A 14253-nucleotide genomic window follows, 5' to 3' on the forward strand; every position below is an offset into this window, starting at 1 on the left:
TACTCCTCCTCAGGCCGTCCATGGTGGACAACCCTGAAGCTTGGGTTGTCAATCCCTTGGTTAACAACTTCAAAGCATTCCTGTTCTTCATCAGCCTCCTCATCCTCATGATGCTGAGAAAAGGTGGCCTGAGCTTGTTGGCCGAGGTTGTGTGGATTATTAGTAACCATTGTAAAGTCCAGATCCACAGACAACTCAGGTGCATGAACACTTTGGTCAGTCAGACCATCCAGAGAGCGTTTCAATAAACAAATCAGTGGAATGGTAATGCTGATAACAGCATCCTCACTACTCACAATGTTGGTACAGTAATCAAAATTCTTCAAGACCTGACAAATGTCTGCAATCCACACCCACTCGGCAGAACTTATGTCTGGCAGCTGCGTCTGACGTGCATGTTCCAGCTGGAATTGGGATACTGCCCTCTGCTGCTCATGGATCCTGGCCAAAATACGATAGGTTGAATTCCATCTCGTAGGGAGGTCACATATTAGTCTGTAATGAGGCCAGTGTAAGCACTGCTGCAGCACTGCCAGGCCAGCAAAAGAGGGAGATGACTTGCGGAAATGTGCGCTAATACGTCGTACCTTGGTAAGTAGGTCTGGTATCCTAGGGTATTTCTTCAGAAAGTGCTAAACTACTAAATTTACAATGTAGGCCATACAAGGAATGTGTACAAGGTTTCCAAGCTTTAAAGCTGCCACCAGATTATCACACCACCATCCCTGGACGGAGATCCAAAGGCTCAAGCCACTCATCTGTCTGCTCAGTTATTGCTTTCAAAATCTCAGGTGCCGTGTGAGATTTGTCACCGATACCGATGAGCTTCAATCGAGCATGTTGACGCTTTGCCGAGGCAGTGCTGCAGAGATCCCAGCTAGGGAATGATGTCGACGGTTGGACACCGGCGGATGTTGAGGAGGATGCACAGGAGCCAGATGAAGAGTAGGAGGAGGAGGGAGTTGTTGCTGTGTAGGAGGCTACTGAAACTGTGATTAAAGTGGGCCCCGCTATTCTGGGTGTGGGAATTATATGGTATGTTGCCAGCTCAGACTCTGTTCCAGTCGCCTCCAGGTTCACCAAGTGTGCCGTCAGTGAGATGTAGCGTCCCTGTCCACTTCCGCTTGTCCACGTGTCTGTGGTTAAGTGGACCTTCCCTGTTATGGCGTTGGTGAGAGCCCGTTTTATGTTTACAGACACGTGATTGTGGAGCGCGGGGACGAAACGATGAGAAAAATAGTGGCGACTAGGCACAGAGTACCGATGTTCTAACACCGCCGAAAGGTCGCGGAAAGCCTCTGTTCCCACAAGCCGATACAGCAACATCTCAAGTTCTATCAATCGTGCATTGTGTGCAGTTATGGTTTCTGACCTTGGGTGCGTAACGGGGTATTTTCGCTTCCTTTCGAAGGTCTGTGGTATGGACACCGAAGTGGTCGTTGATGATTGAGTTTGGCCAACATCAGGTTGGGAGAAGGAGGCATCAGCGCCACCTTTCTGCACACCAGTTTAGGAAGCAGGCAGCCCAGGGGAAGTGGCAGAGTTTTGAGTCTGGAAATAGTGTTTTTCACCTAGAGCTGTCAGCCACCTAGTGGTGTGGTTGGCTAACATATGGTTTCTCATGCTGGAGGTGCCCAAGCTGGAAGTATTCCTGCCTCTGCTAAGCTTGGTCTGACAGATTTGACAAATGGCAACCGTTTGGTCCGAAGGACTCTTGGAAAAAAACTCCCACATAATTGCGCCATGGACCCTTGGACTCTGAGATGGCACAGGTGCTGCACGGACCCTTGTACTCTGAGATGCCACAGGTGCTGGTGTCATGTACACAGTTGATTTACTTCTGGCAGTGGTCGAAACCCTATCTCTTACAGCCTTTTTGAGGACCATGGGCACATGCTCCTCTGCGCTGCTACTCTAGCAATCCAAGGCCCCAGTCCATGTTGAATCAGTCACCTCATCATCGATCAGGTCATCTTCAAATTCCTGAAGGTCAACATCTTCGGTAATGGAGGTTTCAGGCTGACTTGAGGGCAAATGTGTCTCATCATCCTCCAACACTTCCACCTGATTGCCCAGCATGTCACGGCCAACAAATGGCTTTCTTCTGGCCTTGGGTGCTCAAAGATCTGTGCATCACTGCACACCACGGCCTCACCTGCGTTGGTGGTGTTGCGCGGTGAGAGTCAAGAAAGGTCAAAGGGTCCCGTAACAGTTCCTCAAAGTAACCTGCTTTGGGGTCATATGTTTTCTTAGAATACTGATGTTGTGAGGAAGGAGGACCACGCTGAGGATTCGATGGGCCAGCCTCTGGGCTACTCAAGTCTGTCTGTGTGGACCCTTGGGATTTCCTACTCGAAAAGTAACTGGAGGTATTTTCTGCTAGCCAACTCATTACCAGTTCGGACTGTTCAGGGCGCAAGATTGCTTTCCCACGTGGACAAGAAAATTGGGATAGGAAGGCAGAGGTAGATAAAGCAGGAACCTCTTTCTTTGGCTCAATCACACTGCTTGGACGACCTCCACTGTCACTACCACCTCGTCCATGGCCCTTACCCCATCTTTTACATTTATTTGGTTTGATTATTTGAAGGTGAATACTGTAATGTGACCTTTTCTACAGTCAGTGGAACAACACTGATGCTGGGTTGTTAAACTTGTGTTAGTTTCCCACGATAGCTGTTTCTGTAAGTCTAAAAACCGCAAGGTACTTTTATTGGCAGACTACCACTTGCAGGAGTCGACAAAGATGTTGTGAATGTCTTTCAGCCCCAAAAGAAAACAGGGTTTGACACCACTTTTATTTTAGTATTGGTTTTTGGCACGCAGACTGTGTTTTAGTAGGAGCAGGACACTATGTAGTTTCTGTAAGATATGAAGCCCCCAAAATTATGCTAGGTTGCTGATATGAAAGTAATGACCTTCAGGCAGAAGTACTGCCACTGACACCGAGTATTATTACAAATTTGGTAAAACTCAAACTGTGTTTTAATAAGAGCAAGCCACTTTCTAAGTTCTATAAGATATGAAGCCCCCAAGATTATGCTAGGTTGCTGATAGGAAGACTGGCCTTCAGGCAGAAGTAGTGCCACTGACACCAAGTATTAATAAAAATTTGGTAACACTCAGACTATGTTTTAATTTGTGGAAGCCTCTTTCTAAGTTCTAAAAGATATGAAGCGCCCACAATTATGCTAGGTTGCTGATAGGAAGGTACTGGCCTTGAGGCAAAAATGCCACTGACACCAAGTATTAATAAACATTTTGGAATGCTGACACTGTGTGTTAGTTGCAGCAGGCCACTATCTAAGTTCTGTAAGATATGAAGCCACCACCAGGATGCTATATTTTATGGTATGTGGCTTAAGGTAAAACCACAGGCTATGACAGCAATTTCCTTTTTCTTTTTTTTTTTTTTTTTTTTTAAACTTACACTATTTTTTTTTAGCAGTAGGGTACTATGGAGTTTATGTACGCTATGAAGCCAACACAAGGATGCAACTGAGCTGGTATGAATTGAGATGGTGGCTGACAAGCACTACACTACACATGAATTTGTTGTTTTGACAATTTTGGGACCTTTTTTTGCAAGTTGTAATACCTATTCCTAGTAGAATAGTAGAACAGACACAAGGAATGTAGCAGTGCTGAGATTGTTGATTATTAGTAGCAGGTGTCAGGACAGCTTTAAATCTCTCCCTGCCTGTGAATAAGCTCTCCCTATATCACACACTGCAGTAACAGACATAATGCAGCACTAATAAGAGGTTTTTTTTTGTTTTTGAGAGGTTTAAAACAGGAACGGCTCTCACCTAACTAAGCAATGCACTAACACTGACCCTATAGCTAGCTCTACGATTTACACAGCTAGTTGCAGCTACTGGACACTGTGTTCAGCCCTTACAAGGACTATTTTGGATTTTTCAGCAGAAACGCTATCTCATAGAACGCACTGCACTGTCCCTATATCTGGTTCTACGATTTACACAGCTGGTAGCAGCTAGTGGACACTGTGTTCAGCCCTTAAAAGAACTATTTTGGATTGTGCAGATGCAGCAGGAACGCTATCTCATAGAACCCACTGCACTGTCCTTATACCTGGTTCTATGGTTTACACAGCTGCTAGCAGCTAGTGGACACTGTATTCAGCCCTTGCAAGGACTATTATTCGCTGTATGAATGCTGTCCGCACATAGTACAGTCTATCTACACCGCCAGCTCAGGAATGAATGCGTGCACAAAATGGTGGCAGCCTTATATAGCCCCTATGACGCTGTGCAGCAAAGCCAAGCACAGTAACACCACAACAAAGATGGCTGCAGCGTTACTATGAGGGCAAGCAACGGCAGATGTGTTCAGTGGCTGGAAAAAGGCGCCAGGAAGTGTTAAAAAATATACCCTTAAATATGTATTTCTTCAAATACATGATAAGCGCATGAAAGATGGACTTCAAAATGTGTAAAAAATAAATGTATTTTATATCTAATAAAATGGTTGTCAAATTATGTTACAGAAAGGAAAAATAATATTCTTGTTTGCTTACGTAAAAAGTTAATAATTAGTCCATACTAATCAATAAAAAAATCTTCATCCATCTTTCCTTGGATCCTGAATGGAATCATGCTGGAGACCTGACAGACATGTCTTGCTTCATCTTGGGTGAGTGAGCTGGATCAAAGGAACAGGCTCTCAGTAGCCTGACATGTGCGAGAGTGAGAAGCAGCCGCCCCCTCCCTCCGTGTTCTGTCATTTATATGGCAGTTGTCCAAACCATATAGGGTGATTTTCCTGGACGCAAGTTACATGGTGTAATCTGCTTACAGTATCTGGAAAGATCCAGTATGGTATTTATCACACTATGTCAGTCTTTATGTATATTCAATACGGATACCTTTAATATTTATTCCTTATAAGAAATGTTATCAATAAGCTATGCCCTCCAACATAAACAGAATTGTGAACATATATAATATGTCCTATTATAAAGTGTTTGATAACTAGATGTATTAATTTTAATGGTTTTACAATTCCCCCTTGAGGCGGGTAAATTATTATTAATGAAAGCCCCAAACTAAATTAATACATCATTAAAATAACAAACCTTCTTTCCTTCTTTGGCGATAGTGGATTAATGTTAATAATAATGATGAATAATAATCAATTTGCATTATTCATGTTGTATGTTCAACAATATAATAATGTGGATTCATGTTATGGTAGGCCGTGACTGATAAACATATAAAATCCATAATTCTACTTTCCTACAACTAAAAAAGATGCAAAACAGATCCGGTCACCATCTGATGTCCTCTGGGATGATGTCTTCTTATCTCCGATGTAATCTGGCATAAACACAGTTTTTTGAAATAGATCCTTTGATAAAAGATGATTGGTTATCAATTTGATACAGTCCCATATTGCATTTATCATTGTTAGATCAGATCCATAAACTTAATTCTTTATTGCAAAGTCCATATATTTAATCAAAGTCCATAATCAATGTTGATAAACCACAGTTCATAAGTGTAGAAGAATATGATATCTGTGCAGTGAAATTTACATTAGTCACCTTAGATCCTCTGTGCTGCCTGTTGTCATTTCTGGAACAGATGTTAAGACGTTCTTGGTCAGCACGACAGGGGTTAACTTTAACACTTTATTGCTCTCCTTGATAACTGTAGTGAGGTCTTAATGCACAGAACATGTGTTGTAACATTGTCCATCCTGGCACCATAAGATCACCATCTTTGCTGAGGTTCTGAAGCGGTAAGTGTATTGTATTTAACTCAGTTTTATTTGAGACGTTACCTTTTGGACCTTTGAGTATCAGCTTTTGCAACTTTTTTGTGGAATCCCTTTTTACTTTAGAAAAATTAATAAAATTCTTTTATGTTTCTGTACTCTTGATTGAAGACTTCATTCCCTAAGCTAGATACCAAATATGGCAATGATACTACCACTGATGAATGTCACAGCGTATCATACCTCTAATACTATAATACCATGTCATTATTATTATCGTAGAAGTATTAATATAACTGATACTTAGAATGATAAAATAATACTGCATAATGGTATAGACAATAGTATTTCATGTAATAACCTTTTTTGTCATTGGTGAAATTACCTTTCCAAACCCATAGGTGGCAATGTGTTGAATGTATCCAAAATGTAATATAAAATAATATAATAAGTACCTATAACATGGACCATATTATAAATATGAAAGGCAACAATGTGGCTTATTTACCGTATTTTTCACTTTATAAGACGCACTTTTTTTCCCCCAAATTTTGGGGGAAAGTAGGGGGTGCGTCTTATAAACCGAATATACGGATTATATACTGCAGGGTCCAGGGGAGGTGGGGGCCGCTCTGGAGCGGTGCTGAGGGCTGCTGGGGGGGGCTGGTGGAGGCTAGTAGAGGCTTGTGAAGCTGCGGGCGGCAGCGTTTGATCTCCTGCACCCACTCATATAATATGCACAGCCGCTGTCCACCACTGTGGTGCTGAAACTGCACCGCGGCGATGGGCTGGGAGAGTTGAGCATATTATATGTGCCTGTGCTCCCCTTTGATCACACATGCCCCCCTTGTGTTAGCTATGGCCCCCATGCTGCTTCCCATAGTAAAATAATAAACTCTTTACTCACCTCCTCCAGTGTGTCTGCCCGGTCTCCCTCCTGCTGATGTGATCAGGCACGCAGAGATGTCACACTGCTGTGCCGATCACATGACCGGGACCGTGAACCAGGAAATGCAGGAGGCCGGAGCTCAACCCCGAGGAGTGCTACACGAGGGAGCGCAGTGCTGGAGAACCAGGAAATGCAGGAGGCCGGAGCTCAACCCCGAGGAGGGGTACACGAGGGAGCACAGTGCTGGAGAACCAGGAAATGCAAGAGGCCGGAGCTCAACCCCGAGGAGGGGTACACGAGGGAGCACAGTGCTGGAGAAGGTAAGGAAAGAGTTTATTTTACTAAAAGCAGCAACAGGAGGCAGTGTGTGTGCCAGCCACAGGGGGCAGCGTGTGTGCCAGCCACAGGGGGCCAGTGTGTGCCAGCCACAGGGGGCCAGTGTGTGCCAGCCACAGGGGGCAGCGTGTGGGCCAGCCACAGGGGGCAGCGTGTGTGCCAGCCACAGAGGGCAGCGTGTGTGCCAGCCACAGGGGGCCAGTGTGTGCCAGCCACAGGGGGCCAGTGTGTGCCAGCCACAGGGGGACAGTGTGCCAGCAATAGGGGACATGTTGCATCACTGGGGGACGTGTGCCAGCACAAGGGGGCTATATTCAATATAAGGTGGCCATATCCAGATTAAGGGGGCTAATTTTAGGATGGGGGGCTATGAGGGACATATACTCTATATGATTTGTTAGACGCACACTGGCATTATAAGACGGACCCATTTATTAAAAAAAAATCTCTATTCCTTCACCAAATTTGGGGGTGCATCTTATAATCCGGTGCGTCTTATAAAGCGAAAAATACGGTAGTTAGATCATTTGTAAAATGCTAAACCAAAGCAAATAACCTTTTAGAAAAGACTGGATGATTCCATCAAAACACAATATTACTCATTTTAAATGATTCTTATTGATTAAAAAATATAATATATATTATATATGAAGGTAAACCTAGATGTACCTCGATCTTTCATCTTTATTACCCTAATTTAATTTATTTGGTTTGTGTATTATTAGAGATGAGCGAACCGGTCGCGGTTCGGCTCGAGCTCGGTTCGCCGAACCGAGGTCTGGTTCGAGTTCGGGTCGGCGAACCGGTTCGGTGAATCACTCGAACCCATAGGAAACAATGGGAGGCAATCACAAACACATAAAAATGCATTATAAATGTACACATACAGTTAATAAACATTGCCATAACACTTACCTGTCCCCGGGATGCATCCTGCACTCTGTCTCCCGCAGTTTTTCCATCGGTAATCGCTGCATCCTCCGGGAACACCAGCAGTGATGCAGGACCTATCGTGACGTCAAAATAGCCATGTGACCAGTCACGTGTCTATTATCTCATTGGCTACAGACTGGTCACATGACTATGACGCGTCATGCTAGGACCTGTCATTGCATCTCTCTGTTACACGGTGCACGTTTGTGTATCGCCGTGTACCGCCGACATGCACTAGCACACGGTCGACTCCCCGCTCTGCTTCCCCGTTCCCTTAAGGTACTGTCACACTAAGCGATGCTTCAGCGATCCCACCAGCAACCTGACCTGGCAGGGTTCGCTGGAGCATCACTACACGGGTTGCTGGTGAGCTGTCAAACAGGCAGATCTCACCAGCAACCAGTGACCAGCCCCCAGCCAGAAGCGATGATGCGCCTGGTAACTAAGGTAAATATCGGGTAACTAACCCGATATTTACCTTGGTTACCAGCGCACACCGCTTAGTGCTGGCTCCCTGCACTCCTAGTCAGAGTACACATCGGGTTAATTACCCGATGTGTAGTCTGGCTATGTGTGCAGGGAGCAGGGAGCACTGACAGCGTGAGAGTGGCGGACGCTGGTAACGAAGGTAAATATCGGGTAACCAAGGAAAGCGCTTCTTGGTTACGCGATGTTTACCGTAGTTACCAGCGTCCGCAGAAGCCGGCTCTTAACGGAGATCACTGTTGCCATAGCAACGCGCTTGGTAGTGGTGACGGTGACATCCCGCTACCAGCACGCAGCGGCACCGGAATCACGTGATCGGAGCAGCGTTGATATGGCAACCCGTGCCACCGCCTACAGCCGGGAGCCTGTGGTCACTCTCACAGAGTGATTTCTGCATGGAGCACAGCGTCCTTTCTCCCATGCAGCTGTGCTGTCTGATGTAGCAGAGCCACATGTGTTGAAGGAGAAAAGACAGAAGAGCAGGATCGTGGAGGGGTGACAGGGGGTAATAAAGATGGAGTCTCTAATGTGTCTGTGTATTTATTTCTATTAAAGTATTTTTTCTCTGTGGTGTTTTTTTTAACCCTTTATTGGAGATTCTTAATGGCCGGGTCAAACTTGCCTGACATTAAGAATCTCTGACTTAATACTAGCTAGTAAAACAAAGCTAGTATTAACTCATTATTACCCAGCAAGCCACCCGGCTTCAGGGCTGCTGGAAGAGTTGGATACAGCGCCAGATGATGGAGCTTCTATGAGAGCGCCATTTTCTGGGGCGGCTGTGGACTGCAATTCGCAGCAGAGGGGCCCAGAAACCTCGGGCTAACCTGTGCAGCGGATCCAATCCCCAGCTGCCTAGTTGTACCCGGCTGGACACAAAAATGAGGCGAAGCTCACGTTGTTCTTTTTTTTTTTAATTACTTCATAAAATTCATGAATTAAGTAAAAAAGGGCTTCCCTATATTTGTAGTTCCCAGCCAGGTACAAATAGGCAGCTGGCGGTTGAGGGCAGCCGTACCTGCCTGCTGTACCTGGCTAGCATACAAAAATATGGCGAAGCTCACGACATTTTTTTGCAGCTTTTTGGCAAAAAAAATAAAAAATGCTTCCCTGGATTTTCCATTGACAGTGAAGGTAACACCAAGCAGTGGGGATTAGCAGCCAGTAGCTGCTTGGATTACCCTTAGCTAGCAATACAAAAAATGCAGTGGGAACTAGTGTTGAGTGAGTATGCTTGTCACTTCTCGGTACTCGCACGAGTATCACTGTACTCAGGCCACTCGGCGGGGACCGAGCAATCGCGCGATACTCGTGCTGTACTCGTGGTCTTCATCCCTGCATGTTGGCGCTCTTTTGAGAGCCAGCCCTCATGCAGGGATTGGCTGGCAGACCACTGCAATGCCACAGCCCTGTTAGTTGTGGAATTGCAGTGATTGGCCGGCCTGCACAGCGTGACCGAGCCTTTATACCGGCGGGCGCGCTGTGCTCTGCACACAGCCATCCTGACAGTCAGTGCAGGGAGAGTGTTGCTGCTTCAGGGAAAGGTTTGTGGTCCTTTATAGTTATTTCCGTAGCAGGGCTGCAAACAGTGTGACCAGAAGTCCTTCTCAGGACTATTGTAGTTGTATACAGGCAGGCAGGGTATAGCCAGGCCGGAGTACAGGAGCACAGTCCTTCTCAGGACTATTGTTGCTGTATACAGACAGGGCAGGCAGGGTATAGCCAGGTCGGAATACAGGCTAGTGACCAGAAGAGCCCTTCTCAGGATTATTGTAGCTGTATACAGACAGGCAGGCAGGGTATATAGCCATTCCTAGTGGTGACCGTATACCAGCCTTCATCCTATCTGGGGCTAGTGTACACAGTCTAAAACAGTCCTGATAGTGTCAGACTTCTCAGTAATTGTCGCTCCTAAAAACCTGTTAGGTTCTTATTGCGTCCGTGCTTGCATTTAAAAACCGCACGTGTGTGGCTGTCTGTGGCAGCGTACAGGTGCACTTGTGTGCGTTTTTCACAAACTAGTATATAACGCACAAGTCTAGTGAATAATACCCATCAGCAGTGTCTGATAGTGTCAAAGTTCTCAGTAATTGTCGCTCCTAAAAACCTGTTGGGTTCTTATTGCGTCCGTGCTTGCATTTAAAAACCGCACGTGTGTGGCTGTCGGTGGCAGCGTCAGGCTCCACATTGTCCCTGGATAGAGACGTGCATGATGGCCTGTAAACCTGAAGTGCCCATTGTAAGGAAGTGGGTCTATTGTAGTATAGCCCTTAGGCAGGGCAGCCAAAAATTTGGAGGCTCCACATTGTCCCTGGATAGAGACGTGCATGAGGGCCTGTAAACCTGAAGTGCTCATTGTAAGGAAGTGGGTCTATTGTAGTATAGCCCTTTGGCAGGGCAGCCAAAAATTGGGAGGCTCCACATTGTCCCTGGATAGAGATGTGCATGAGAGCCTCAAAACATTGTTCCCATTGCAAAGGAGCGGGTCTCCTGTCGTTGTAATGCCCATTCTGAAAGAATGGGCGAAAAAATTTACCACTGGGGGTATACCTGAAACAACGGCCTAACTATTGTAACGGTCATCATGGTGGCGCATGAGGAGAAGGAGGAGCAGTCCAGCGATTAGCCAAAGTCCAGAAGTGTGTACCCATGGGTGAGTGGAGTTACATGGCAAATTCCCGTTACAAACTTTAAATTCCGCTGTCATTTGCTGGTGGTGTGGTGAAGTCTGGCCCAATCCAACCCTTGTTCATCTTGATCAGAGTCAGCCTGTCAGCATTTTCAGTTGACAGGCGGGTGCGTTTATCTGTAATGATTCCACCTGCGGCACTAAAAACACGCTCTGAAAAAACGCTAGCGGCAGGGCAGGCCAGGACATCCAAGGCGTAGAGAGCCAATTCATGCCACGTGTCCAGCTTGGATACCCAATAATTGTAAGGCACAGAGGAATGTCGGAGTACAGTTGTTCGATCTGCAAGGTACTCCTTGAGCATCTGGGCAAACTTAGGATTTCTTGTGGCACTACCCCGCACCTCAGGGGCTGTGGTACGTGAGGGGCTGAGAAAACTGTCCCACATCTTAAAGACTGTTCCCCTACCTCTGGCGGATTGGACTTGTGCCCCTCTCGGCTGTACGCCTTGGTTGTCCACTGATTCCTGACCTATGCCGCTAGCGTTTTGTGAGGGGAATGCTTTGCCTACTTCCGTGACTATGGCCTTCCGGAAGTGCTGCATTTTGCCTGACCTCTCCGCCTCGGGAATAAGAGACATAAAGTTCTCCTTTTAGCGTGGGTCTAACAGTGTTACCAACCAGTAATGATTGTCGGCCAAGATGTTCTTAACGCAAGGGTCACGAGACAGGCAGCTTACCATAAAGTCAGCCATGTGCACCAGACTCTTAACAGCCATCACTTCAGTATCCTGACCAACACGATGACTGAACATGCTGTCCTCCTCCTCCTCCTCATCATCATCTACCCGGTCCTCTGGCCAGCCACGCTGAACCGAGGATATGACTGCATGTCATATCCTCAATTTAGCTGGAGAGTTGCTAGATGTCTTCATCCTCCTCCTCATCATAGTCCTCCACTGCACGTTGTGATGAGACGAGGCTGGGCTGTGTGTTATCACCCATACCCACTACTGTTTCTTGCTCCAACTCATCGCGCTCCGCCTGCAATGCATCATGTTTGTTTTTGAGCAGAGACCATTTTAGAAGGCAGAGAAGCGGTATGGTGATAATGGTATGGTAATAATATGGTAATATGGTAATAATGTCGTCATCGCCGCTCACCATCTTGGTGGAGTCCTCAATGTTTTGGCGGATGGTACATAGGTCGGACATCCATCTCCACTCCTCAGGTGTTATGTGTGGAGTTTGACCCATTTCCCGACGGCTTAGGTGATGCGGGTACTCAACAACTGCCCTCTTCTTTTACCAGCAGATCAGACAGCTCTGGGTATGACTTTAGAAATCGCTGAACCACGAGGTTGAGCACATGGGCCACGCATGGAACATGTGTCAGCTGGCCTCGTCTCAAAGCCGCCACCAGGTTCCGGCCATTGTCACACACGACCTTTCCTGGCTTTAGGTTCAGAGGTGTGAGCCAGTGATCTGCCTGCTGTTTCAGAGCTGTCCACACCTCTTCTGCATTGTGGGGTTTGTCACCTATGCAGATTAGCTTCAGCACAGCCTGTTGCCGCTTCGCCGAGGCAGTGCTGCAGTGCTTCCAGCTTGGGACTGGTGTGGAGGGTAAAGTGGATGAGGATGCGCAGGAGGAGTAGGAGGCTGAGGAGCATGACATTCCGGAGCTGTAGAGTGTGGGTGAAACCCTGACTAAGGTAGGGCCTGCAAACCTTGGTGTGGGAAGGACGTGTTCCGTCCCTCGCTCAGACTGGGTCCCAGCTTCCACAATATTAACCCAGTGTGCTGTCAACGAGATGTAGCGGCCTTGCCCACAAGCACTTGTCCACGTGTCTGTGGTTAGGTGGACTTTGGCTGAAACAGCGTTGTTCAGGGCACGTGTGATGTTTTGTAACACGTGGTTATGCAATGCGGGGACGGCACGCCGGGAGAAATAGTGGCGGCTGGGGACCGAGTAACGTGGGACAGCTGCCGCCATCAGGTCGCGGAATGCTTCTGTCTCCACCAGCCTAAAAGGCAACATTTCCAGCGCAAGCAGTCGCGAAATGTTAGTATTTAGAAGTGTGGCATGTGGGGCGTTGGCAGTGTATTTGCGCCTGTGTTCAAAGGTTTGCTGAATGGATAACTGAATGCTGCGCTGGGACAAGGACGTGCTTGATGATGGTGTTATTTCTGCGTGGGCAACTGCAGGTGCAGGGCCGGAGGAGGCTTGTTCACGGGCAGCATGGACAGGGGATTTGCTCGCATGCACAACAAGCGAAGACGTAGCAGTGACATCAGCAAGCACTGCTCCTCGACTCTGTTGTACATCCCACAAAGTTGGCTGCTTGGCTGACATGTGCCTGATCATGCTGGTGGTGGTCAGGCTGCTAGTTTTGGTACCCCTGCTGATGCTGGCATGGCAGGTGTTGCAAATGGCCTTTTTAGAATCATCTGGAGCCAACTTAAAAAACTGCCAGACTCGGGAAGACCTAACATTTGTACAGGCACCTTGTGTCATGTTGTTGTTCCGGGGAATGGTTGCCTGACTTCTGCCTGGGGCCACCACCCTGCTTCTTACTGCCTGTTGGGATGCTACGCCTCCCTCCCCCTGTGCACTGCTGTCCTCGCTCTGCATATCCTCCTGCCAGGTTGGGTCAGTTACTGGATCATCCACCACGTCGTCTTCCTCTTCCGCACCCTGCTCCTCCTCCTGACTTCCTGACAATTGTGTCTCATCATCGTCCACCCCTTGTTGAGACTTGTTGCCAACTTCGTGAGAACGTGGCTGCTCAAATATTTGGGCATCTGTACATACAATCTCGTCATGATCCACTTCAACAGGAGCTGGCGAGAGGCCAGAATGTGTGAATGGAAACGTGAACAGCTCTTCCGAGTGTCCAAGTGTGGGATCAGTAATGTCCGTGGACGTGTACTTGGCCTGGTGGTAGGAAGGAGGATCAGGTTCTGAAATGTGCGGTGCAGTATCACGGCTACTGACACTTGACCGTGTGGAAGACAGAGTGGTTGTGGTGGTGCCAATCTGACTGGAAGCATTATTCGCTATCCAACTAACAACCTGTTGACACTGCTCTTGGTTCAAGAGCGGTGTACTGCTGCGGTCCCCAAAAATTTTGGGACACGACGTGCGCGCGAGTAGATGTGGCCCTTTGTTGTGGCGAAATTAGAGCTTGCACACGACCTTCGTCTCTGCCTGCACCACCATCACGTCCACTTCCTTGTTCGTT

Source organism: Anomaloglossus baeobatrachus, chromosome 2 (genome assembly GCF_048569485.1).
Source record: "Anomaloglossus baeobatrachus isolate aAnoBae1 chromosome 2, aAnoBae1.hap1, whole genome shotgun sequence".
Lineage (NCBI taxonomy): Eukaryota > Metazoa > Chordata > Amphibia > Anura > Aromobatidae > Anomaloglossus > Anomaloglossus baeobatrachus.